This window comes from Rissa tridactyla, chromosome 3, assembly GCF_028500815.1.
Source record: "Rissa tridactyla isolate bRisTri1 chromosome 3, bRisTri1.patW.cur.20221130, whole genome shotgun sequence".
NCBI lineage: Eukaryota > Metazoa > Chordata > Aves > Charadriiformes > Laridae > Rissa > Rissa tridactyla.
In genome coordinates, this window is record NC_071468.1 from 125,685,348 (window position 1) to 125,713,295 (window position 27,948).

Consider the following 27,948-nt stretch of genomic DNA (forward strand, 5'->3'; position numbering starts at 1 on the left):
ACTCTTTACGGTGCCACGTGAAGCCGATGGAAATCCAACGTCAAACAGGAGCTCGTCGTTTTTGTTGCAGGAGGCAAAGGGCAACCTGGCGTTGAGCAGCGTTGGGGGCAACGTTGGTCTGGAGAACCAAACCCATGCTGCCAGCGCGCCCGGAGGCCAAGCTTCTGCAGAGCCCTCTCCCTGCCAGGTGGGGTGGCTTTGAAAATTGCTTTCCTTTCATTTTTAAGAAGCGATTCTCTTGAAACTGCGGATTAGGATGCCTCTGGCAGTTCGAGGAAGATAAGTAGGACTGCGAAATAACAGGGGTGTGTAACTCATTTTCTGTATCTTAATTCCATTGTAACACACCCATAGTCCCAGTCAGGTGGGACCAAGACCCTTTAAATGAATGATTTGTCTGCTCTGCCCTGTATTTGTGGAGATTATTTTAATTCCCAAGAAAGAAAGGACAAAACTTGGGTATATGAGGGGCGGTAGAATGGAGGCTGTTAGGGTTTGGCTCTTCTGGGTGTGTGATGCAAAGCAAGGCTGGTGGTTGGACGGAAGTAAAACCCAGCGTCTAAATCTGCTTGTTGTTTTGTCATATTCAGGCAGTGCAGGTCATGAAAGACGGGACCCGTTTCGCTGAGCTGAATGTCTCTTTCTCATGGACCAGCTGGGATCTTCTGCTGAGTGTTGGCATCCCACATAATGCCCGTATTTATCTCAAAGATGCTTTTAAAAGCCCATTTCTCACCATTTTCAGTTGAAGAAGATACTGGGCTAGGCGGGTTGTGTGTGTGTTGCCCAACCAGCCGGGTGACTGAGCTGGGTGGGGAGTGTGGTGTTCACATAGGTCTGCAGCTCCTGGACTTGCTGCTCATGGGTTGTTGTAGGTGGTTTCCCAGAAGTAGTGTCCTACAGCCTCAAATGTTTCATTAAAAATACAAATCAAGAAATGCCTTCCAGATAAGAGTTTTTCCATAAGTGGTGCTGAGCAGAAATAGCTCTGATTTTGGACAATCTTACAGATTTCATTCTTTGGACTGAAAACACCACCACTTCAGCTTGAGTTCCTGCAGTCACGACAAGAATCATTAATATTACTGTTTAAACACAGTTGCGTAGGTGTTAGCCATGGTTATCGATGCGATTATGGCCCCTGACTTGACTTCTAACATCTGGAAAAATCGGTCCGATCCAAGAGCTGTTTCATCTGGTAGAATGATAAAATACTTTCTTGTAGCCTTTAATTCACGCTAGGACTTTACTAGCTGTCAAGATTAGCTTGACATTTTATATAAATATATATCTTCTTATCGTACCTATCTCTAATGCTGTTCCTGTAAACTGTAAAAGTATAAAATTAAGTTTTGGTTAAGACTTAATACATAATGTATATGATCAGAAAAACAGTGGCTAATGGTATGAAATACTTTGAGGCAAGAATGGAAAAAATCTCTTAAATGCTTATAAATGGCTTTGGAAAAATAAGTACTTAGTCCCGTCTAATCCATGGTAACTTGCACAGAGGTAACCATGGAAATTTTATATATAAAGCTCATCTCCAAAGAGCTTATTTTAACACTGTCTCTTGCTGCAGTCCAGTGCTTCACGGCGCTCTACTGGCACGCGGTGGGACTTTGAGGCTCTGAGCAACCTGATCTAGGTGAAGATGGGCAGGGGGTTGGGCTAGGTGGCCTTTAAAGGTCCCTTCCCACCCAAACCATTCTGTGATTCTGAAACTTTGGCGCTGTCCCTTCCAATGTTGTGTGTTCGGGGGGGGAAAAAAAAACCACACCAAGAAAACAAATTCCAGAATGTTCCTCCAGCCCACGCTTGGGGTTATATGGTGGTCCAGCAGTTTTGGCTGCTGATGCATGAAAATCTTGCCACCGAAACGAAGTGCAGATGCTGTTCTTTGTACCTGTTTGTGTTTTGGGAACGTGAGCAGAAGCCCGTGCTGCCGAGCCACTCGCCCGCGTCGCCCTGCGAGGTGGCTGCAGAAGGAACGCGAGACCCTGGAAGACCTATAAAGACTTAAGTCATTTTAAGGCTCAACTGCTGAAAGTCAGGAATGCTGAGATTTAGAGGGATGATGCTGAAGGTGTTAAGTCCAGATTGACCTAAAGTATTATTTTGACTTAAGCCACTGGTGTTTATATTATTTATATGATTTATTTTTGCTGAAGAAAACCCTATTTCCTCTGGCTGCAGCACCAGTGGCTAACCTTTTGATTAACCATCTGTTTGGATTCATGTAATTTCCTTTTCCAGATCTGTGACAGCTTTTCAGAGTCTCTTGCGCCGAAGACACTGCTGCTTTACAAGGTGCAGTAAGCAAAGCTCATAGCACTTAACCAGAGGTGTTCGCATCAGTAATTCCCATTTTACACCTGCAGAAACCAAAACGTGAGGAAGCTTGCCCAGATTTCCAAATTTTCCTTCTCCCTTCTGCTTTATGCCCGTGTTTGCCGTCTCATTGAGTTGTTTTGCTGCTGCAATTAGTGATAACCACCTTGTTGCTCGGGTGAGGATGAGGATGAGCGTGCATTCCCTTCCAGCGCTGCGTACGTGACGGGAAGGGGAACGCGCGGTCAGCAAACCTCCTCGGGTAGCTCAGGATGGCGTTGGAATCGGGATGTCGTGCTAATGGGTTAGGAGATCATTTTGGTTAATACATGTAACGCAGGAGTGGGTGTTTTTTTGCTGGATTTGCAATGTTCTCTCCCTTCTGGTCGTGTTTCTATACAGCAAATTGCAGCTGGAGTGCTCTCATGTTAGAGTATAAACACTGCTGGAGCAATCTGGGGATTAAGTAAAATGGATGCTTTAGTTGAGATCCACGTTTTTCCTATATCTCTCTTTCTAGAATCGTAGAATGATAGAATATCTCCCGTTGGAAGGGACCTGTAAGGATCATGGAGTCCAACTCCCTGCACCTCGCAGGTATAATTGGAGAAGACCAGAATTTCTGGGCTTGACGGAGGAATTACTGTGCCAAGTTCAGGACTTGGGGGCTACTGGAGACCTCAGGGTGGTGCTTCTCCACCCTGGTGTCTTCTGCCCAAATGTGCCTTGGTTCTCACCATGGTGACCCCATCTGCTTTAGGGCACGAGTCTGCAATTAAAAACACCCTGGCAGCTCGATGGCCCTGCGGTGCAGGTATGGCGTCTGCCAGGAGGGTCCTGCACCATGGGATGGGGCAGAGGAGCAGCCATTGGGGTGCAGAGAGCTCGGCCTCGCTCTGCTCCTGTTTTGGGCACCTTGCGTGTGCCCATCGGAAGCGCCTACGGCCCCCGGTTTCTTTACGGTGGCTTTACCCGTGAAACGTGCTGTTCTTCGGTAGATCAAAGTGATTTGGAGGCTGCGTGTTGTACAGGTTTTGAATGGATATTGGAGGTGACACTTCCGAATCCTTCGCTTTGCCTGTTTGTCAGAAAAGGGTAGATCAAATTCTCCCCTCGAATGGCGACACCGAGGAGTTATTTCAGGAGATTCAATCTTCCCTGAAGTTTCTACGGTGGAGTGCATCTTTGTACCACCTCCAGAGTGGCTGTTTCTCATTTCCAGCCCCTTTTGGTTCACGCTTCAAAGGAATATTGTCTAAAAAATTGCCAAATGCGCTGTGGTTACCAAGTTGCCATTGGAAAAGGAGGAGGAAATTCCCCACTATTGCAAACCAATAAACAGATCGGAGTTGGGAGTATGAATGTGAAAACAATGTATTTCAGCTGGGTAATGAAGAACGATGTTGAATCTCAGCAACTGTTTAGATAACTGTCCTTTGATTTGTTTACCATCTGCTTTTAATTCTGAAAAGGAAAAGCGGCGGTTTGGGTCTGGTTTGAGGAGCTTCACAGAAAAAGGCTTGTTCCCGTTGCCGCTAGCCACAGGTGGAAATTCTCAGCCAAATCCTCTGTTGTTGGAGCTGGTTTCCCTGGAAGGGTGAGAGCAGCAGGGAGCTCCGTCTCTGGATTGATGGATGGGAGAAACTTGAATGTGAAGGGCTTGGTTTGCCCGCAGGATCTGAAGTTCTGCAAGAGACACGTTTTGCAGAAAACGCATCTCGATGGATTGGCTTAAAGCAGTTTATGAACAGCTTTTTTTCCTCCCCTCTTTTATAAAGCTACATTCAGCTTGCGTGGCTGTAGTCATCTGCTTCTGAAAAGTCTTTTTCCTTCCCTGCCCGTGCCCTCTTTTCATGGCAGACCACACAGAAACCCAGCGCCATGCTGTATTTTCGGGGCGGCTCTGGACCGATGGTAGGACGCAATGGATGCGGGAGCAGAGGAGGGAGGATGTATATTAGCACGGACACTTCGCTAGTCCGCGTGTGCAGCTGGAATCCCTTTTCTCTAAAATTACTGGAAAACAGGCTTTAGAGGAGCATAGCTGGGGGGTTGGAGATTCCATGAGCTACTCGAGGTTGCAGTGGAGAAGGGGAAAAGCGGTGGTTAACCCTTGACTTCTCTGTCCAGGTTGTCTCCGTTTCCCTTATACAGTCCCCCTCCTTCACCACTCTGGAGCTGCTCTTCCACCAGTGCCCAGTCAAGGCCAGTTTACAGCACGGAATAGGCTTTATATGAGAAATTACGATTACTGCACCTGGTCTGGCAGTGGGTGCTAGCAGCTGAGAAGGTAAAGTGGTTGTCCCCGTCATCTCAGCCCCATCGTGCGCGCGCGGCCATCGCAGTTGATTGCAGGAGCGGGACGCCCACCCTCGGCAGCCCCTTGCTCACCTTCTGCAGTGTCGTGGGTGAAATGTTTAAGCTGAAATAGCGCATGAAAGCGGGGGAGGGAATTCTCAGTTCCCATAGGGAGTCGATTCAGACAAAGCATTCAAACAGCTAAAGTTAGAAATACAGATAAGCATATGGCATCTTGTTTTTTTTTTTTTTTTTTTTTTAAATAAGCATAAATACATGAGAAAGAGCTGTAAAGCTTTTAAGTTCACTGCAGCCCTTCTGTATAAACACAGGCTCTCTCCTCCCAGTAATCCTGTATTTCTAAAGCACTGCTTGGGCGTTCAGGCTGATAAGCGTGTCATCTTAAAAGCTTTGGCCATATATTCCAAACTGCCTTTAATGGTCCTCGTGCACGCGGTGCCCTGCTGGCTGCCGTGGCAGCTTGGGCGCTGGATGCTCTTGGACCTGGTATTCCCTTCCCCTACAGCCACCTTTCCCCTCTCTCGCAGACCAAGAAGCAGCCTAAGCCATTTCCCGTCCGTGGCCCTGATGTTGATGAAACCTTCCAGAAATGTTCTTACCGCTTTAAGGGATTTGTTTTTTGATAAAGTCTCAGTTGTTTTTGTTTTTTTTTTTTGAGTACCGTACTGAAATAATTAAAAAAAATAAACATGGATTTAAACTTTTTAAACAGCATTGTATTTTAGTGTGCAGTAACACGCAGTGATGAAGGTTTCACTTTACATTTTTTCCACTCATTAGAGTCCTCAAAATTACTTTTACTACCGAATTTTCTTTCTGTAGCTATAGCTGTGTATTCTTAATATGGATTTATGCTATTCCATAATATATGAAGTTTTAACTCCAGTATAATTGTTTTCTTAGTATTAATATGCTTTGTGTTATTTGATTGTCAGCCAGGGATTATAGTAAACACAATAGTTGTCTGTTCATATCCCGTCTGTTTGTCTGAGCTCTCTGCGTTGTATAAAATCTCCAGCGTATTGATGTGAGTAACGGGGGCAGCGAGAGAAGAGCAGTTTTGAAATCTTGAAGTGACGGTTGTTTCAGAAACTTGTCTTCGTTTTTTTTTTTTTTTTTTTTCTCCCCTTCATCGTCCCAATATATTTATATCATTAAGAAGCGTCGGAGAACATCCTAAAATTACTTTGTTGGCTTTACTTTTTAAAGAAGCCTATTGAGTCAGCTTCTCGGAAACTTCTAAATTGCTTCTGGCTATAACGAGCTCTGCCACGGTTTGGATTCAATAAAGGTGATGAGATACAGATCTGAAATCCCTGGGCTGAGGACGGTGATGATTTTATTGAGATGTAGCCGTGATGGTGCCGAGCCCTTTGCGTCTTCAGCCTACGCTCACTCCCAGGCTTGGCTCAGCAGGACCCAGGCCCTCGTGAAACGGTTCTTGAGGTCTAATAGAATTGAAATTCCAAATTCATTGAAATCAAAAGAACTAGGATTTCACAGTGTCTAATGCCTCCCCCTGTCATTGTTTTGATGCCAGGACAATAAAGCATCTTTAAAGTTAAAAATGTAAGACAAGGATTAGTTAAGAGCTGGAAGTCCAGACATAGAAATTAAGAGCAAAGTTGCTACGGCTGGACTCCAGTACACCACCGCTGTGTTCATATATTAAGAAAAATTTTTGAACTCTGTGATTTTATATACAGTGTCCTTTATATATTTTATTTATTATACCCTTCTCCGTTAGTTTTTTTTAAGTTGCATTTGGTTGTGGAAGAAAGAAAGGCAAGAACATCTGTCCCAGGCCGCTGGTGCTTGTTGTTAAGCACATTTTAATGATGAATAGTAAGAAAGTAAACAGTTTAAAGTACTGTACCGCATACTTGTAATCCAGTGCACAGCTGTTCGAGTGATCGGGAAGGGCTGAGGCCACCACAGTGTCTGTGCATCGCTTGGTGTAACAGCATATTTGTGCATCACTTCAGGTTTACTTGGTCGGCAGCCTGCTCCATCATGGTACCGATACACAAACCCATTTGTCACGGTTTAATCATTGCCATTGACTTTGAGGAGGGAGGGGAAAAAAAAAAGGTAGGAAAGAATTAAAAGTCAGTCTCACGTTTCTAAGATCAAGATTGTTCTTTGCAGGAAATTTCAGATTAAGGGTTTATTTTTAAAGTGTGGCAGGAGCTGGTTTTGTTGGAACAGGGAACTTGTGACAGCTTAAATTCCACTTTCAAACACGCTGCTTCTTCCCAGCACGTGGAATTAGCATTTGCGCAGCTCTTCACACCAGTTCCCCTCTTCTGTACGAGATCACCTCTCCTAGATTGCTCAGAGATAACTTCAAGTAGAGCCCTTTGGAACCGTTCTGCGATTTCAGCCTTTCCGAGGAGCTGACATCAAGCGGTTATCACCCTTTGGCATCAGTCTGACAAAATAGTTTGCAAATGATGGTAGACGCTTTTTAAGATAACTGCGAGGCTTTGGAAGAAAAGGATCCTGAGCATCGCAGGAGTACTGAGCTGTGTAAATAATTATTTATATGTCATTTGGCTGGAAACCAAATTTACCCTAATGAGAGAAACCGAATATTCTGAGGCTGTGGATGCCGTTCTAGAAATTAGGGTGTTCATGGAGTTCATGTTCAGCCGGTGAGGGAGGAATAAAGTTGGATCTAATCTGTAACAGGAAGTTATTAAAAACTAATATAAAGTGTGCAGTTAAGGCTGTTAATGACCTGATAGTTTTTGGTCATAAATCTAATGATTCCTTTGGCTCGGAGCAAGTTCTGGATTAATTTGGCAAAATGTAGCGAGTGGGCACCCGGAGTGCTGGGTTGTGTGTGGATGGAAAAATGCTTCAAGTTTTGTTGGTTTGACGATTTTCTTTCCCCCCCTTAAAGCAAACTTCTGCTTTCAGGGTGTGAAACCAGAGTCCCGCTCGCGTGTACTGCGGTGGGGATGGCTGAAGCACCCTTGCAAAGTGTCATCTCCTAAAGAGCTTTCAGGTTTATTCTCTTTGCAGGATCCTGCAGCAGGTCCAGTGTTCCCTGGAGCTGGTGGGTCAAGTCATGGCAAGGGCGAGATTTTGACTTGGGTGTTTTCCACTGCCTGTAGCTCCTGAAGTGGTCCAGCCTGGGGACTTAGAACCATAGAATTGCCCAGGTTGGAAGGGGCCTTTCAGATCATCAAATCCAACCATCAGCCTAACTCTGATGAAAACCATCACTAAACCATATCACTAAGCAACTTCTGCCAACAAAGTGCTGTTACGGCTTCACAGCACTTGTGAAATCTTGAGCTGGTTCAAAATTACAGTAATCTGCATAAATACCAAAATTGGGAACTCTAGGCTTGGTGTTGCGATGAGGTGAGTAAATGGAGAAAAGCCAACAATGGAGACCTGTGGCAGGTTGAGCATTCATCGACCTATGAGGCTGTTGAGGAGACCTGCCAAAGAAGTTCTTTTATACTTGGTGTCACATCCATGAATACAGCGTTTCCTTTCTGCTGAGCTCTTCTCTCCCTGTGTGCCACCTGGAGATAGTTGGGGTTTAGGGACCCAACAACCCTCGATCTCGGCTTGTCCTCCTTGCTTACAGAATCATAGAACCGGAGAACAGTTTGGGTTGGAAGGGACCTTAAAGATCATCTAGTTCCAACCCCCTTGGACCCATTTCTTGTCTCTCAATGAGTCGAAACCCGAATTATGTGGCAGTGGAACTCAGCCTGGCCTCTTCAGTCCTTCAGCTATCCCCAAGGATGACTACTGGACAGTCTGTCAAGAACAGGAGAGGTGAACGGCAGTCCAGAAAATGCTGTTGCTGCTGCTTTGGCCGAAACTTGGAGCTACAACTGCCTCCCTCCTCTCCCTGGATGGCTCCAGCAGCCACTGAGAGCCTCAGTGAATAAGCCCAGGTGTTCCCACCTGGAGCTGCCCTACTCTCGAGTTGGCAAAAGCCTGGCGGGGCTCCTGACTTGGGCTCCAAAAGCCTGGCAGGGCTCCGGACTTGGGCTCCATAATGTTGTCATCCCTGGAGGTATTTAAAAGACGGGTAGATGGAGTGCTTCGTGATGTGGTTTAGTGATGGTTTTTGTCAGTGTTAGGCCGATGGTTGGACTCGATGACCTGAAAGGTCCCTTCCAACCTGGGGAATTCTATGACTCTGCGATTCTGGGTGCCTCTCCTGTCTTGCAAGGAGTCCCGTGGGCTTTGGGACCCGGCAGGTTCATTCACGGGACTTGATCTGTAACAGCTGAGCAATCTGCAGATGTAACTCTAGTATTAGCATTCCCTGTTGTTATTGATTGCCTAAACGAACCAACCCAATCAATTTCTCCTTCAGATTTCTTTTAAAACATATTTTACACTCTCTGCTTTGCAGTTAAAGCCCCGCAGTTTCATCTGGGACGAGTGAGATCCCTGCAAAACCTGGCACGCGGTCAAAACCTTAGAAGTACAGAAAGCTGTTTATTAAACTTCCGTATGGGTAGATAAGACAACTCGCTTTACTGGAACAAAGTTAATGTATTTTTTTTTTCTTTCCGTTAAGGTCTTAGTTGTGTAAAATTATTCTTTCCAAATACAGTGATTGTTTTTCTGACCTTTTAATTTGCAACAGTTAACTGGCAAACAGATTTAGCCCTCTTGCAAAACGGCTTTTCTCTCTGGCTCCTGCGACATTACTTGGTATGGGGTATAAATCAAGCAGTAATACATGAAAAAGTAGATAAGGAGGAAAACAAGCTTTCCAGATGCCCAAAAACGTGTATAAGTTCTTAAGCAAAATCAAATTTAAAGGGAACCTGAAAGAGTATTTTCACAGGGAGGGGAAACGTAGTGAGACATTAGCGTTGCCTTGAAACTGTTGCCTGAATATCCTTACCCCTGGGAGATTAAATATCCTTTAAAAATGCAGCATTTAGACTGGCCCCACAGCCTTGGAGTTTGGAGGAGTTGCAAAAAAGTATTAGGTGCTGCATGTCCTTGTAAGCAGGCAGAGAAGGAAGGTCCTTGCGGGGAGGCTCCCTGCAACCCCTTGTGACAAAGCTGTTCTGTTTTAATATTACTTTGTAGTGTGCCCTTTATATATATAGCACGGCAATGAAAAACAAGTAAATAAATTATGGATTTTGTCAACATACAATAAACATTAAATCTCTCCGAACTCCATTCCACTTGCTTTTTATAGTTGGCTAGAATTTATTAGGTTTGATTACCTGGGCTACATGGAACAAACTTTTGCAGCAGAAAGACAGGAGATGATCCTGCGGTCACGGCGTGGGCCGAGGGCAGACAAACCTGGAGCTACGTTCACGGTTGTCTTCATGTCGTAGGTCTGGAGCCCACTCATCAAGTGAGGAGAGCAATGCTGTTTCTGAGCGTGGCTGCACGGACCCTTGTTTATGCATTTTAATGTTAAACAGTCACCGGTAAAATATTTAGAGCCTTAAGTAAAATATAACAAGGGAGGTATTGAAAGACGGATGTTTCCCACGCTAAAGGATGACCGCTTCAAAGGTGCTGTGGTGGCTCGGTCCATCAGGGGCTGTGTGAGAACTCACTGGCAAAGCGTTTATGCCCTGTAGGTCCACGGCTGAAGATGCAGTAGAAAGCACATGACTTAGAGGAGCTGGAAAATGTGGTAGTAAGTTAAAGATGAAAGGTTTTGGGCGAGATCTAGCTTGGATGAAGGATGACAGGAAGTTGTTTCTCGGGTCACTGGAACGTCTGAAGTGGTTCAGTGGGTGTATTTTACTCAAAAATATATTAGCAGTTGACCTTGACCCTAAACACCATGCTAAATTTTAGCTTCCTTATACTCTCCACTAATTTTTCAACCAATGAATAGAATTTCAAAGCAGACATGTGGATGGAAAAGCTGGTGGGTTCAGGCTTTCCACACAGGCTCTCCTGTGTGTGTTCGAATACATTTTCATGGGATAAGGAGAACTTCTGATACACTGAGCCCGCTATAGTTAATGTGGGATGGTTTAGGTGGAAGGGATGTCTGGTCTGAACCTTGCTCAAAGCAGCTTCAGAGGATATGCTTAACAAGATCATGGATAACCCACTTCTTGCCCTTGGCTTCAACTGTGTAAAACCAGGGTCCAATCTATGGACTCAAATGGGATATTTCTTCTTTCTGCTTTGTCGGGTCGCAGGGAACAACCCGACTTTGATGCTTTGTTGGAGGGAAAAACACGGTATGCCTAGAACAAATCACTTCAAACCACTCGGTGAAAGTTGTGAATAGTTTGAGCAAAAAATGCTGAATACAGGATTTGGGAAGAAAACAGAAGAGCAAAGGTCACCAGTCAGTGCGAGCTTCAGTGAAAGGTCTTGGGTTGTTTTATGTTGGAAACCTCTTAAGTGCATATTCCTGCTAATTAAAAGGCTTTCTGATGAAAGGGAAAAATATCCCGGGCTGTTGATGTATATCATCTATGGATACTCATTTCTTTTATCTGTCCTCCAGATCTCTCTATATCTTAAACTGAAGCTTGTGCATGTCAAGTGTCTTATTATTGCCTCAAGGTATTACGCTTTGGAAAGAAAAGCCAAGATCCAGCTCCTATAGCTTCTTGCTGTGATTTATGGACTACAGGTAGTGGTCTGCAGACAGGCCGTGTAGTAATGACCTGGGAAAGCTTAGCGAGATCTTCATATGGTTGAGGAGAAGAAAGAGTGTGGGACGTGGGAGAGCTTGAGGGGACGGAGCAGTTCTGCCAGGGAATTAGGTCTGGAAGATCTTTGGTGCTCCCTAGATGAGGCACGTGTTTCTGTCTGCTTCTCAAACCTGCTTTATTCTGCTGATGTGGGCTGAGATCATCTGATGACCCTGGGACGGCATCACCTCACTGCTTCTTGTGCAACTGCGCTGCAGTCTGGGAGTGACTCTGGGGCTGCCTGTGAGCTGCTTGGGGTTCAAAAGCCATAGTTTCATAGAATGATAGAAAGGTTTGGCTTGGAAGGGACCTTAAAGATCATTTAGTTCCAGCCCCCTGCCCTGGGCAGGGACACCTCCCACTAGACCAGGTTACTCAAAACCCTGTCCAACCTGGCCTTGAACACCATCTGTGGAAAAGGGGAGAGGTTGTTAAAAGTATCTGACGTGGTCACTTGCATGAGAGGCTGTAGGACCTCCCTGGGTTCAATTGTATTTGAAGTCATGGGTTGAGCTCCCACGTTCAGGAGAGTTTCATGCATGTAGACAGTGTGGCGCTGTTGCCAAAGGAAGCCGCACTGCGGAGCCATGTGTGGTTGGTGGTCCACCATCACTGGGATCTTTTCCAAAGTACAGTTTCTGCTACTCTTAGTTGAGAATATAAGAATAACATTGATGGATCTTCACTTTGTTTCTAAAAGTGGAACCTCCAGAAGGATGTGAGAACTGGGCAGACCTGGTACGACTCTTTCCCAACTCTCCAGCCTCTGATCTTTCAACATCTCCAGGGCTTTCCGAGCCAGAGATGATGTCCATCTTATTAGTAACCGTCACGGGTGTCTGTTTTGGGACACGGCTGGTCTTTCTTTGAGCTTGTGCAGATGTTTAGCATGCACAACATCCTGCAGCAAGGAGCTAAACCGCTTAGCTGGGTTGTGTGTGGAGAAACCGCTGTCTCTTGTTTGGTTTTGGACTTGCCACCTGCTACTTTCATTTCTTCTCCCCTTGTTCTTGCACCGAGCAGGCTGCTGCTGCCTCCGTAGCTGCTGCTGGGTCCCTCCTCTGTTACATCTCTGCACTGGGAAGGGCCTCTGCCCCAGCTTTGTGTTTGGTGATAAAGACGTGGAAGGTCTTTGCTTGTGGTCACGTTGGTGAAAGATCCAGATCTCGTGTCCTTTGCTGTTTGCAGCTTTCAGAGTCGGTGGGGGCTGGAGCTGCGGTGGCTTTTGCTCCTGGCTTGCAGGAGGATGAGTAATGTAGGGCGCGAGCACTGCTCCTTCTGGGATTTCAGTGCGAGCACGTGATTAATGATGATCTAGTTATATTTTATGACTTGTCGCTTGGCCAGTTATTAATCTGTTTAATATATTCCACGTTATGTAATGGAATTCTAGTTACTTGAGAAATTATACTTTACGAAGTTAAATGATTACTGAACTCTAAGTACGTTGCATCAGAGCTGTTACAGTTTGCAGCCAATCTTGTAGTCTTAATAAAAACACATACAATTGATTTAAGACCTATGTGTCGATAGTCAGCAGTTATTTGCTTTCTATAATTCCTAATCAGGTTTTATACCGGCATTTCCCTTGTCTTCCTGGGATGTGAGCAGGACCGATAGCTTGTTATTAGCCTGGTCGTCCTGCTCACGTGTTTAAAATATCGTCACAACAGCCTGTCCTCCAAGGCGCTCAAGCCTCCATAGTTAACGCTCGGGGGAAGCTAAAATAAATGCTCCGGATTTTTTCTTGTCCAGCTCTTTTCGAGCCCCCGGGATGCGGCTGAAGATCTCCCGCCATAAAAAGGCCCAGCTCCGTTCGCTGTTGTTTCACATCTGCCTGCGTTGCTGTTTGGAATAGAAAATGTTTCCTGTGGCATGACTGTACCATCTGGTTTCTTTCTTAATTAATGAACAGAAATATTTGTTGCATTTTTCTGCCGGTCCTGTAACATTGCTGGTGGTTGCTCTGTTTCTGTGCAGTAACGGTTCTCGGCCATTGCTGGAATTTGCTGGTTTTAGGTAATTTTTATAACCTGATACGCTCAAACCTGTGAGTATTGTGGTTCCTCTCATTGTGTTTTCTTCCCTTGCTGTTTCATATCACTTCATTTCTGATGTGTTTTAATATTTGGTTTTTCTTCTCTTTCTTACATGTATTTTGTATTCTGATTGTCGCTTTCCTTTTCACGAGAGCCAGGTTGAGAAGAGTTATTTTATTTTTTTTTCAAAACAGGAACATCTTCCCTTTCTAGTTTTTGGAGCTTAATCCCCCTTAGACACACACCTTGCCCCAGGAATCTGGAAACACATTCTTAAAGTTTCCATTATTATTTATGTTTCCCTGTTTTTAACGTCCACTCCTTTGCATCGTTTAGTCCGTTTATTGTAGGGGTTGTGAAAGCAGCTGGGACATACGTATATGTTATTTAGAAACTCAAAGACCGTCTCCTAGCGGTGAAATGGAACTTTCAAACTGGAAGCCTGAGCAGTGCAGCAGTTTGTGCATCTTTTGCGTTCATTTATGTGCACGTCCGTATAAAAATGGATGCTTAACAAGGCAGGCATCCCGTCTCCCGTTGGGATGTGCTGTAGTCACACCTCTCTCTCGGGATGTGGATTCCGGAGTTGCTCTTTGCCAGTGCCTTGGCGATGATGCTGCCATCTGGGTTCTCCTCCCTCTTTTTGCCTACTTGATTTTTCATGAATAAATTGCATTGAGTGACTTATGAGAGTCTTGTGTTGCTAATGACGGGTGCGTTATTAAGATGATGTTCTAATGACCGTGCCCATGTAAGTAATTTCTTTTGCAATAGCAGAAGCAGCGATGGGGACAAGCAGGTCTTGAACTAACGGTGGTACTCCTCTCATCTAGCTTCAGATGCTGGGATTTAGAGGTATAAATTTAACGCAGTCATCCTAGGAAACCTGTGGGAGAGAAAGAAAAAGAAAGAAAATGGACACATCCAGGCAGTAATTTAATATGGGCTCCTAAAGCGGTTCCTTGGGGACCAAACCTGATCCTCTAGTTTGCGTTGGAAGAGACCTTTAAGGGTCATCTAGTCTCTCCAAGGGGATGCTTGTGGACCTGTTTATTGACTGCAGAGGGACCCTGGAACTACCAGCTCCAGTTTCCAACCAGCTCTTAGGGTGTCGAAGGTTGATTAAGACGAATTGCCTCCTATAGCTGCTACAAGTAAAAGTTCACAAACGATATTGGGACTTCTGTCTCGGAGCGTTGGATGGGGTAGGTAGCGAGCTTGGCTATAGAAACTGCAACGTGTGGAGTGGCTTGGAAAAAAGGTGCTCAGCTCAGTGTTTCCATGGTTGTTTTTTTAAAAATTACTTACTTTTTCATTAAAACTCAGGCAGTGCATCATGATATGATAGAATCATAGAATCGCCTGGGTTAGAAGGGACCTTTCAGATCATCGAGTCCAACCATCAGCCTAACACTGACAAAACCCACCACTAAACCATATCTCTAAGCACTACTTCTACCTGTCTTTTAAATACCTAAATACATCTTTTAAATAAGGAGACCAATTTTATGAAAAATGTTTCAATGAAGCAAAGTCTTTGCAAGCCACAGATTAGTTGAAATACGAGCATTTGGCTCGAGAGGAACAAGGTTCAGACTGGTAGGACTTACAGGAGAGGGGATAGCTGAAGGACATGGACGTACTGTGGTCTTGGTGTCTTTTTATGGTGTACCTGCTTCAGGAGAGAAATAATTACGTTCATCTCAGGTTCGGAGGCTACCTGGCTTATTGAAGGTGCTGCAGAAAGCCTGCAGAAGAGGAGGAATTGGAGAAATCCCCTTGATCCGGTTCTAGCTTAGTGCTTAGTAACAACAGAGATTTACTACCCCTGCCTTTGTGGGGCAGGGAAGGATCTCATTATCTTGGAGTTTTACGAGTTCGGTGGTGGTCTGCAGCCTGTTGGCTGTTAACACCAGCTGTAATTTTCTGGTGCTAGTTTTTATCTCCCGTGTTGCGTAGATGTTGTCTCGCTATAGCAGATTTGCGACTAGATCTGCACTGTGTTTTTCTGGAGGGTAGTCTTTATTTCTTAGGAGTGGCATTGGCAAAGAGGGAGGGGAGAATTTAAAAAAAGCAACAAAACGTATCAGTTGGAGTATTACCCTTTCATTTACTTTATTTCCCCAAGTCACTTAAAGCTTGAGGAACCTCGATGAGTTCTTTTCCAATGAAATAAAAAAGATAACTTGCAATTGATAGTATTGAGAAGGTCAGCAAGCTGTTGGTGATGCTGCTGTGAATTAATAGTTGACCTCAACTTTGCCGTTTTTCTACTTAAAACACTGAAAATTGCATCGTGTGAATAATGATTTGGAAAGATAAATGAAAGCTAATGCAAACAAACTGTCTTTTCCTCCACAGGACTCAGTAATTGATGCTGGTCCCCTACCAGAAGAGTTCATGTGAAGGCTGCCCATGGAAGGTCGATGCCTGCGTTTGCTGAGGCTCTAGGATTCTGTCGTTTTGCTGTTTAATTAGCTGAAGAATCCAGTTTTTCCCATGAACCATCTTTCACCTCGGGAAGATAGAGGTAAGGTTGCAGGTCTCTGTTTCTTCTTTCCTCTGGCGGAAAATGTTTAAACCTGTCACGGCGGTGGTTTTTGCTGGAGCACCTCTTCATGCAGAATTAGTTACTGAGACTGCTGAAAGCAAAAGTCACCGTTTCTCCTCTGTCCTTGGCATCCTTTGGGTTGTTTTTCCCTACATGAGATCTGCCGTCAGTCTGCATTGCATTTGTAGCTACCAGAGTTGTTTTAAAAGCTCATAAAGATGAAGCTATTGCCTGAATCAACTGCGCTTTCCCAATATGTTTTGCAAAATTGAATAGCTCATTGCTGCGGTGGCAGAATGGTATGCAAAGGATTTGTGCTAAAGAATAATACATGGTTTTGGTATGTCAGTGTTGTGCTGCAGGCTGGCTCGCGGTGTTGATCAGGTGAATCGAGTCCATGGCTAGAGGATTTTAAAAGTCACAAACTTGGGAAATCAAAAGGTGTTACGGCAAGGGCTACTACAACTTTCAAAGCAAGGAATGTGTTCTCGGCATCCTCGTAGCTCTGAATAGCTGATGCGTGTAACAACTTGAACACTTCTGCGGTTTGCCCACAGCCGGCAGTATCTTAACGAAAAATTGTTGTAATGGAGTGGTGACTCGCAAAGGCGGTAGAATATATTTAGAAATGAACAAAATGGTAAAACAAGTAGTAGTTGGATGATGCGTTGGCTGCGGCTACTGTACGGCTGCGGGATTTGCAGGCTCTCTCCCAGGCTGGGAGCGCTCACTGCGGTGGACCATGAGTACGTGGGAGAGGGGAGGATCTGCACCCCGCTAATTCCCCTGGAAAACCAGCTTCTAGCTGACATGCCGTAATGCACAAATTACATATATCGCTACAGCTGCTTTTGCCTGATGAAATTTTATATTGCTTGTATCACAATTCTCTGTCTGAGATAGCTGGTATTGCAAGAAACTTTTGTGTCGGAGCTAGTTTTGTCTGGAGTGCAATGGAAAATAGGATGTTTCCTTCTGGATTGAGTGTGGCTTGCTCCTGTGTGGTGTAAATACTGGTCCCGGTAAGATACTGGTGTTGGATGTCCTCCATAGGCTGCTTTGGCCACCTGGTTTCTGTCCTTGAGTTGTCTGCTTCCCTAAACTGTGGTGGGGTGATGGCTGCAGCAGGGACTGTGGTGGCTGGGAGATGTTGGTGCCCCTGTTCTAGATGTTCTCCCCTGATCGGTTGGTGGCTGGAAGGTGCTTCACTTACAAGTGAAGTTACTCACTCCGCCCGCGACAGAAGGTAGCTAATCGGGCACCCGAGATGGAGCCAGGGGTGGGCGATAGCTGGGGAGACATCCCCCTTGCCCCGCTGCCCCTGGCTGGCTAGTGTTTGCCCTGCGTTTTTGGACAAGGCTCTTTGCTCTCTGCCTCGGTGTTTTCCACTTGTAGCACAACATGATGGCGGTAATTAGGTGTGGTTGTAAAATTTGGAAATAATATCAATTCTGTATTGCCGTGTGCTGTCCCGACCTGTTCACTTGGAGTTGCCTGGATGGAGGGGAGCTGGGGGGCTGCCCGTGAGCGGTAAGAAAAGAGCAGAGCCCTGATGCAGTGCTGGAAGTGCTGCTCTGAGTTAATTATTAAACCGCACTCTGCCCGATAAATGCACAGTTGGATTCAGGATTTTTCACCTTCCCCTCTGGACATAACAGCTGCTTTTTGATTTGGAAGCAGGTAAACTGTATCACACACAAACTAAAAAATCTTAGCTTCTGTGACTTTTAAGATGTCTTCATTTTTCTCGCTGGTATTTGACCAGAGCAAGGGTTGTGAAGCATTGGAAGAGGCTGCCCAGGGCAGTGGTGGAGTCGCCATCCACAGAGGTATTTAAAAGATGGGTAGACGTGGTGCTGAGGGACATGGGTTAGCGGTGGACTTGGCAGTGCTGGGTTAATGGTTGGACTCGATGATCTGAAAGGTCTTTTCCAACCTAGATGATTCCATGATTTGATAATTCAGCTTTTGAAGAGGTGACCTCGCAGGGTTGGTGGTGGGTTCTCCCCGCTACCGACCTCCTGCTTCCCAGGCACCGATTAATCCCTGCCCAGGCTGGGCTGTATGCAGCCTTTTCTTCTTTATTTTCTCCTTCCCCCCCCGCCCCAAATCAGTCAGTACCAACCAGCCACCCAGCAGTGGCGAGGTTTTACCTGAGATATCTCTTAACATCAGGCAGCTCAACGGATGCAGCCCAGGCAAGTATAGGGTTAAATTCTTAACTGTGAAATTGGATATCATTGCGGGGAGGAAGAGTGAGTTCTAGATGAATTTTAAGGGTGAGGTGCCTCCTCGGCTGCTCTGGATTTCCCCTAATTTAGGGGACTGATGGACTAGCCCTTGCAGTTGCGTGGGGGGAGCCGGGGGGAGCCCTGCCTTCATCCCACCTGGCACCTCCCAGCCTTTCCTTATTATTCCCCCCCCCCCCGCCCCCCCACCACCTGTCTTATTAAATTTCATTCTTTCCTCTAGCAAATGGACTTTTTTGGCTTGGCATTAAACCCAGTTGCTGTGATTGAGTTCCCATCCCCTTTATCCCACGATGGGGCTTTGAGATGAAAAAAGGTAAATGCAATTGCCGAGGCGCTCCCTCCCCCACCCTAGCCCTAGGTCTTTGCTGAGCCGAAACTCCCTCTTTATTCCTTAATGATCATATTCCTTCCACTTTAAATAGATTTCCTGCTGTTAACAGCGTTTTCAAGTGTTGCAACACTCTATAAATGGTATCTCGTGAGGGGTATTTACTGTAGGTGAGTTTCCTTGAAGTCGTAACCTCTGCCGTGCCGTTCCCTGTTCCCGGGGGCTGCTGGCGGGGTAGGAAGGACACAGATGACGGGCTTGGCACTCACCGTACTTCTAAATCATCTGTTCTTCTACCTCTTTTGTTAGTTTTAGAGAGGGATGTTGTTTCAGCCATGTGTTTGAAAGGCAGTCCTGCTGATCAAGACAAAGATGCCCGCAGCACTTTTGGGGACTTAGGAAGAAGAAATCCCAGACTTGTCTCGCCACGTATGAATTAAAGCCATTGGGGCGCTCCTGAAACCGTGCTTTTAAAAAGTGAAAAGCACAAACCAACCAGAAACCCCCGCCATGCCCACTGGAAAAGGCTCCCTGGGTTGCCTGGTAGAGAATGGGTGGGACAAGCGCCGTGGACCATGTGCAGGGAGAGGTCTGAAGCTTCTGCTGCCTTGCAGAGGACACCCACCAGCAATAAAGCATCTTCAGGTCGGGCTTTGGTACTTCTGGTGGCCAGGCTGCAGCCGCAATGACAGGAGACGTGTGTCTCTCTTTAGCTTGCCAAATACAAATGCTGAAGAGTTGAGTCTTTTTGGGTTTTTTGTGTTGTTTTTTCTTGTTTAGAAGAAAAGAACGAGCATGTGGAGGCCCACAACACGTTTCTTTTCATATTTGTCGTGAAGCTGTTCTAGCCAGCTGTCACCGCTTCTATTAAAAGCGTTCTCCCTGTTAAAGGTGTTCGACTCTTGAGTCTCCCCCCATTTTCTTCCTGTGTTGTGGTTTGGTTCTGCTGCAGTCCTTGTTTGTGTAATGTCGAAATACCTCTTTCTGTTGGATGTTTCTGTGTTAGAGGCTCCTGTGCGATGCTGAAGACAGAAGTTTCAAGCCTGTGTTGAGAAGAAAACAGTGTACGGGATTTCAGGTGGCTGCTAGTGACTTTGTCTCTTCTGTGCGAAATTAAGGAGGAACTGTTTTGCTACAGGAGCTGGTTGTAGTTTCACATCTGAGAACTCTTTCTGTTCCTTTTTTCTAAAAATACCATTAGATGCTCTTGTTTTCACGCATAAATCCTCTAGTTGGACGGTCGGATGGAGTGCTTTGTTTATACAGAAAGCACGTGAGACACACACCTCTTCCACTAAGTAGAACCTTTCAGTGCTGAGCTCCTTCAAAAAATGAAAAAGTCTAAGTAAGGATTGGGTCATGTTCCATTGAACGTTGCTTGCCCAGGAGCTTTGATTAGATCTATTTTACCTGTCTCATTTTAATATCCAGACTGCCATTCTGCTTGTCTTTTGGAACAAACCACCTCATCCGTTTGCCTTACTACACCTGGAAATTTTTAGCAAAAGCAGCTTTTTCTTACGCTTTCACATTTCTACACAAAACCAGACTAATTCTTTGCCCATAACCAGACACCAGCTGCAGAAACCCTGCCAAGGTCTGAGATGTCACTGACCCTCCACTGTTGATCACTACCTACGTGGCAAAGCTGGTGGCTTCCATGAGGTCGTCCAACAGCGCGGTTCATGTGAGCATTCCTCATCTGCAGCGTTGCCGAGTCCTCCAGGCTGGGCTGAGCCTTCTCCAGTGGCTTTTCAACCCAAGCTTCTTGTGCTGAAGCAGGTGAGAAACACTCACATGAACTCTTCAGCTGAGAGGGTGGGATGCTCTTCACAACCTGCGAATGGGAACATCTTAATCTACCGCAGTCATTTCTACAGTGATCAATTTATCGTCGCCTTCAGTGTCCGGCTGCAGCATTAATGCAGGTTGTAATCCGTTCCTCCGGGTCTGCGGTGGTTCGTTGAACAACAGAAGCTCAATTCATTGTTGTCTCCAGCCCCACCGTGTAGGTAGCTCTTGCTGTGCCCAGGAGATGAGGTGGAAACAAGTTTGTGTCTTGGCTGAGCAGGATCATAATCAGCATCCAACAGGACAGTAAATGATGCTGGATGTATTAATGGTTTTTTAGTCTGCTGGGTTCCCTGCTGCCCTCGAGGAATTTCTACTTCCTGGGCCACAAGGATGATGTATCATGTATTGAAAACCACATTCAAGTGAGTCCATCAGTTTTGGGTATTTAATGATTTGCTGTTCTTTGCTTCATGTAGTATTGGCTGCACAAGCCCTTCCTGTGAATGTAAGGTTGTAAATCGGTGCCTATTTAGTTTCTTTCATTGTTTTAGCTATTTTGGTACCGCTTTGTCAGTTTGTGTTAGCTACTGCTCTGACCTTCTCAAGGGCACCTCTTCAGTGCCGGGCTTCCCGTTGGTTGTCAGCTCTCTGAAGGTGAGACACCAGCGATTGCTGATTGTCCCTGCAAGACACGGCTGTGGTTGCTGCCTCTGTAAGCCAGAGAAGTATGAGAAGTTCTGCCTTTTTTTTCATTCTTAGAAGGTGATCCAGAGGTTGGCAGGATTAGAGTCATAGAATCACAGAATGGTTTAAGTTGGAAGGGACCTATAAAGATCATCTAGTTCCAACCCCCCTGCTGTGGGCAAAGACATCTTTCACCAGCCCAGGTTGCTCCAAGCCCCGGCCAACCTGGCCTTGAACCCCTCCAGGGATGGGGCAGCCACAGCTTCTCTGGGCAGCCTGGGCCAGGGGCTCACCACCCTCACACCAAAGAACTTCTTCCCAATATCTCATCCAAATCTCCCCTCTTCCAGTGTAAAACCCTTCCCCCTCATTCTGTGGCTCCCCTCCCTGCTCCAGAGTCCCTCCCCAGCTTTCCTGGAGCCCCCTGAGGGACTGGCAGGGGCTGGAAGGTCTCCGCGGAGCCTTCTCTTCTCCAGGCTGAACCCCCCCAGCTCTCTCAGCCTGTCCTCCCAGCAGAGGGGCTCCAGCCCTCCCAGCATCTCCGGGGCCTCCTCTGGCCCCGCTCCAACAGCTCCGTGTCTCTCCTGTGCCGAGGCCCCAGCGCTGGAGGCAGCACTGCAGGGGGGTCTCCCCCGAGCGCAGCAGAGGGGCAGAATCCCCCCCTCGCCCTGCTGCCCACGCTGCTGGGGATGCAGCCCAGGCTGCGGGGGGGTTCTGGGCTGCCAGTGCACGGTGCCGGCTCCTGTGGAGCTTCTCACCCACCAACACCCCCAAGTCCTTCTCCTCAGGGCTGCTCTCCATCCATCTATCTGTCATCTGTACTGGTAGTGGGAATTGCCCCGACCCAGGTGCAGGACCTTGCACTTGGCCTGGTTGAACTTCATGAGGTTCACACATGGCCACTTCTTGACCTCATCAAGGTCGCTCTGGATGGCACCCCATCCCTGTAGGAAATCAACTGCTCCGCTCTGCTCAGTGTTGTCGGCAAACTTGCTGAGGGTGCGCTCGATCCCACCATCTACGTCATTGATGAAGATATTGTACAGTCCTGATATGGATCCCTGAGGGACACCACTTGTGACTGATCTCCATTTAGATGTTGAGCCCTTTGTACAAAGCACAGTTCTGTTTATTCAGCATGGAAGGATTTAAGGAAAAAATTATCATAAAATAATAAAAACGTAGGTAGGCATTTGTCTTGCTGGGCAGTGACACATCTTCATGGGCGTTGCCACCCTAGGCAACAGCTGTCCATTCTGGAGGAGTTTCTTCTGCCTCCCACCAGATTTTGTCTTCTGTCGGAAGCCTCTTGGATGGGGTGAAGGCAGCTGGGAGCAGAGCTGGGGACGGTGAGTGAGATCAGCTCTGCAAGAGGCACGTTCTGCTCCTGGATGGTTGCAGTCATCGCTCCCCCTGGCCTGTAGCAGCTTCTGGGGAGAACGTGGCACACCATGATATGTGAAAAGGAGGTCCTTTTATCTTCCAAAAATAACAAATAAACCTGATTAGAACTGCCTTTATGTTTGTCTCCCTACTTTTGATCTTGTCTTTGAAAGAGGAAAATTTTAGACGGGTTAAACCCTCCGTAAGAACTATTTGTACTTTCAGTTAGAGGAGTCTTTTTTATCTTCCAGTTATCACTAAAAACATTTTTTGTTTTTAGAGCTGATGGGAGTTGTGTAACCAGTTGTCAATAACTGCGGGGAGTGGTAAGATCTGTTTCTGGTAAACTTTCAAGAGATAAACATGAAACCCCAAAGCCACCGCTTGGCTGACAAAAAGCGAGAAGAATTTTTCTGGTGTTTTTAGACTTCCGTGCTGAGTTGTTGATGAGTACCTTTCACCGCCGCCGGGGAGGTTGTGCCAGCTACGTGGCTCTCGTTGCTTCTCAGAAAGAAGACTCTCAATACCTGGTTGCCGTGGTTTGGAGGTGAAGGTATACGCGTTAAAACACGCGCGCACGCCTGCTGCCACTAGGAAAGGACCCAAATTTAAAGTATTTCCTGGCAGTTTTGCCCAAATACTGATTTAAATTATTATTTACTGTTGAGTCGGTCCTGTGAGCTGGAGACAGTGGCGTCATCTAAAACAGTACTTTCCAAGAACCAGAAATACTGATAAATAATTTTCATTACAAGCAAGTTTTAGGAGCACAACGCCCATGAAATCCTGGTGATTTGGAATGCAAATCTTAATTTTGCTCCTCCTCGATCGGCATTCCTCTGCGGCATCCTGTCCTCATCCTCCCTGCCATGCCAGCGGCTCAGATCACCTCAAATGATGCTGAAAAACTTCAGAGGATGTTGCTGGTGAGAATTATAAACCGGGGGCGAAGTTTGGTATCCGCAGAGGAATTGTCTGCATCGTCCGATGCCCCGCTGGAGTGGGACGGAGAGGGGCTCGGCTGGGTCTGTGGCATTAGGGTAATTAGTACACGGGGAACTCTTGCCTCTAAGGTGGAAAGGTGAGTGATGTTTTTACATAAAATCTGTTTGTTTTTTTTTTTTCACATATTTTTACAACACTTGCCCTCCTCTTTGAATTTACTGTTGGAGCTGTGAGTTAGGAGAGCACCAGCTGTTGCAAAGAGGACGAGGCGGTAGGAGTACGTAGCAAAAACCAGATAGGAATATGTGGCAAACTCCTCGTAGATGCTTTTTTCTTTTATTTTCGTAAAGACCTTAGACTCCCCTTGCAGATTTCCGAGAAGTCTTGTGAGGTTAATAAAGCCTTAGCTTTAATGTGCTTTCCCTCCCCAGCCCCGCTTCCTCTACCTTGTTATCCCAGAGTTTCTTTATACAATGAAAGGCATACATTTGTTTAATGGAGCTGTCACGAATCCCAGCTACAGATGAACTGCGGAATGTATATTAAAATATATTTGGCGAAGTTAAAATGAAATTCAAAATCAAAGGAAAATTGCCCCGTTGCTTGTTACAGTCCATATCAAAATGTCACCTGGGAGAAAGCATATTCCTTTTAGAAGCGTGAATGGGTTGTTAAGAAGGGACCAATTTTATCTGTAGGGAAATTCTCTACTGTCTTAAGCCCAAGTGTGAAGAGGGAAAGGCAAACTAATTAGCAAATTTTAATAACAAAGTAACGGAATATCAGTTGGGTTGTATGTCCTTTTTTAGCATTGGATTTATACAGCCCAGCAGTTCCCGCGTATCTGAATGTGTAGCAAATGAAGGGAAAGTCTTCTATTGAGATATTGGAATAAAATACTGATTTAAGACGCCTTAAATTTATAGCAACCGTAATAGTAAATACTCCAGAGATGGAAAATAAGCAAAACGTCACATTTGAAGTGGAAGGCTTAATGTAAAAAGTTCAACAAACATTCCTAAAGAAACGCAGTAAAAATCCGCATGGGCAATTCAAACCCCAAAACTGCACAAATAAACGAACAACAAAGGGAGTGGATGTTCGTGTGCAAGGAAAGGTCATCCCAGATCTTGACGAACAAAACAAAACCCAGTGGTGTTGCTGACAGTTTATTATACGAGAGTTGTAAACTGGGAATTCTGCCCCATGGAGCTGGAGGAAGGGCAGATCAGGTGGATTCGAGGAAAAACTCCTTCACCATGAGGACAGACCCCAGAGCGGGTCAGACCAGAGACATCCTGAGGCTCAACCTCAGTTTCCCTGCAATTCTACAAAATATTTAGCATTTAAACACACAGTGTTTGTAAAGCAGAATGCAGCTCTTGGCAATGGATGAGCTGCACCTGGGGAGGAATAACCCCCTGCACCAGGACAGGTTGGGGGTGACCTGCTGGAGAGCAGCTCTGTGGAAAGAGACCTGGGAGTCCTGGGGGACAACGGGATGACCATAAGCCAGCAATGTACCCTCGTGGCCAAGAAGGCCAATGGCATCCTGGGGGGCAGCAAGAAGAGTGTGGCCAGCAGGTGGAGGGAGGTCATCCTCCCCCTCTGCTCTGCCCTGGGGAGGCCACAGCTGGAGCACTGGGGCCAGTTCTGGGCTCCCCGGGTCCAGAAGGACAGGGAACTGCTGGGGAGGGGACAGCAAAGGGCTACTGAGATGATCAAGAGATGGAGCATCTCTGTGCTGAGGAAGGGCCGAGAGCCCTGGGGCTGTTGAGCTGGAGCAGAGCAGGCTGAGAGGGGATCTCATCAATGCTCAGCAATAGCTAAAGGGCGGGTGTCAGGAGGATGGGGCCAGGCTCTTCTCAGTGGTGCCCGGGGACAGGACAAGGGGCAACGGGCACAAAGTGGAACACGGGAAGTTCCATCTCAACGTGAGGAAAAGCTTCTTTGCTGTGAGGGTGGCAGAGCCCTGGCACAGGCTGCCCAGAGAGGTGGTGGAGTCTCCGTCTCTGGAGACATTCCAACCCCGCCTGGATGCGTTCCTGTGCCACCTGCTCTGGGTGACCCTGCTGTGGCTGGGGGTTGGACGGGATGATCTCCAGAGGTCCCTGCCAACCCCCACCATTCTGTGATTCTGTATAATGAAAAGAGGGATTTGCTAAATTTATAGGAAATAAAGTCCAGATCCATGAATGCCCATTGGAGATGCCCCTTAGGGAGCAAGGCAAGACATGACTAGTGGTCATGTAAGTGGTCAGCAGTGGTGTTTAATGACATTGATTTCTGGTAGAAATCCCTTCCTCTTTACTGCACCAGAAGCAAGCCTATGGCTTTACTGCGCATTTCTCAACAGCAGCCAATTTTAAGCTATTCAGAAATTTTGAGGCCGTTGGAAGTTGGTTGTGTCGCAGCTTCTGCCTCGCACGGCACCGAGTGAAGCTCTGCTCGCGCATCTGCAGTGTAAAATGCTCATTAGGGGTTTCAGCCGTCTTTGTAACTTCAGAGCATTAGTATTTCTCCCTGCTTTGATCCCCGCAGAAGTGAGGGCCGCGACGCCGGTGAATGTTGCTGACTCTCATCTCGCTTGAATGGGAGACTCCTCCAAATTTCGCATATTTGTTCTCTCCTCGCATTCTGCAGTCTCATCTTTAATCCCTCTCTCCCGTGTCTTTAATTCATGAAAGTAAGCAATTAGAGACCCAAGCACATGTCGGAGTGATGATACACAGATACAGCTGCAGTGTTTTTTTTCTTAAATATAATAGTATAATGTCACAAATGAGCTCCCTTTGCTCTATATTACTCCGGACTCCATCTATCTTTAGATGGAAAATACAGCTGCAGAGCGGTCTCCTGACTGATGGAAAAGCGGGGAGGAAGCTTTTCCACTTGGTGTAAGCGTATTATTTATGAATATACCATGAAGAATGGCATCGCCGCACAACACAATGGTAATCCCATCACATCCTTAGTTCTCCAGCAGATGAAAATACTTCATGACAATTAGATGTCGTTTGCTTGTTGTTTCCTGAGAGGGTCCGCAGTTAAAGCCGAGACCTTTTCCACCCCGCCGTTATTAATGGGAGCATTGATAGCGAAGTGTTTAATCAGTCGTCTACTGTACGCTAGGTCTGGCGTGGGGATGCGGCAGTGGTCTTTGAAAGTGATGGAGTAATAATGGATGAGTGACAGGGTAGAAGCAATCTAGCAGCTATTTTGCATGTTAAATATGAAGGACGGATAAATTTTACAGCTGTTAGCAATGATTAGAGCATTTGCCGACAAGTAGATAAGTCATTAAAAAAATAAAATCACTTCGTATACCACTTACCCATCTATTGTCAACACCGTGACTGTACATGGGGTAAATAATTTCAGTAAGTACTGAAATCTTATTAAAATTTTTAATTAACTCATCAGCAGACTAATAAATATTTCATGACAGCTAAGGCAATGTCTGCTCCGGTGTGGAAGAACGGCATCCCCCTCGCCAGGAGACCTGGTGAAAGCCGTTTGTCTTCCTCATGGGCGTTGCAGGTGGCTGCAGTGAACTTTCTCTTCCAGCGTGGTGGGGTGTCCACCTCTGACATGTTCTCATTTGAAAGCTGAGGCTTTAAAGAGAAGAATAAAAGTTAAAAGCATACGTAACAGCCTAATTCTTTGTTGTTTCTAAGAGTGATTTAGTGTGGGAAAGGAGCGAGTTGTGAGACTCGTCGATTAAATTATTGCTGTGCTCTTTGATATTTGGTTTCGGTGGTGCAGCGTTTCTCAAAAATAATAGTTTGGCATTTCCGTCCTGTTTGTGGTAGGTATGTGACTTCATAAAACATGATTAGATGCCCCTAAGAGACCTTGTCGCAGGCGCACGCCCGTATCGCCCCGCTCTCCATCGAAGGATGGGTGTCACCTTCCAGCTTGACGGCCCTTTGCTGGGGCGGCCCTTCTGTCCTTCCCTGGCGCCTTCAACGCCGCCCTGTAGAGCAAGGGGAGGAATAGCCTCTATTTCTTGTGAAAAGAGCCCCCAAGGCCAAACGTTTTTAATATTAATACAATTAGTGGGATTCAGCTGGGATCACCCAGGTGTCACGCGTCTTCTAAAGGCAGCACCTCCAGCCCCAGCCCTCCCTGTGCCGCGGCAGCCAGCGAGTGCCGCGCCGCAGCCCAGGCTTTTCACCGCTTTGTTTTCGCAGGCTTTAATTACGGGGGGGGGGGGGAATAAAACTCTTCACTTCTGTCATAGCGTGCTGGCGTGGGTATAAAATAAAGCCGTATCCTTGCACCAGAGCGAACTTCACACCGAAGCGCTGGCGCCGTCTTATTTGCCGGTGGTGTTTGTGCAGCTGCAGGAATTGCCCGCACATCTGTTTTGCGGCCCTGAAGTTTCGCCCCATGCGCATTTACAGATTATTGTGAACTGGCAGTTTTTTTCCTCTTTCTTAATAGTTTAATAAATACCAAGGGTTTTGTTGTTGTTGTTTTTTTTTTTTTTTTTTTTTTTTAATACATTGAGCTTCATCTTCCCCGTTTGAACAAAACGCTGCTGGCAGCTTCAGCAGAAATGTTTTTGCAGTGCTGACTTCACGCTTGCACGGAGGATGTGTTTGTTATGTGCACAAGTTTCGGTACGTAAACTGGCCTTCACTTTTTC

At 46.2% G+C, this 27,948-nt stretch overlaps 1 protein-coding gene across 4 annotated transcripts in view; it reads left to right on the forward strand.

The window, feature by feature from the left end:
• The window catches only part of NCOA1 (nuclear receptor coactivator 1), a 186,509-nt gene that overhangs the window by 38,541 nt on the left and 120,020 nt on the right, over positions 1-27,948 (forward strand). For all 4 annotated transcript variants that reach the window (XM_054193785.1, XM_054193787.1, XM_054193789.1 and 1 more), the window contains exon 2: positions 15,722-15,890. The gene's annotated coding sequence lies outside the window, so the exon portion shown is untranslated. The remainder of the gene's footprint in view (positions 1-15,721; positions 15,891-27,948) is intronic.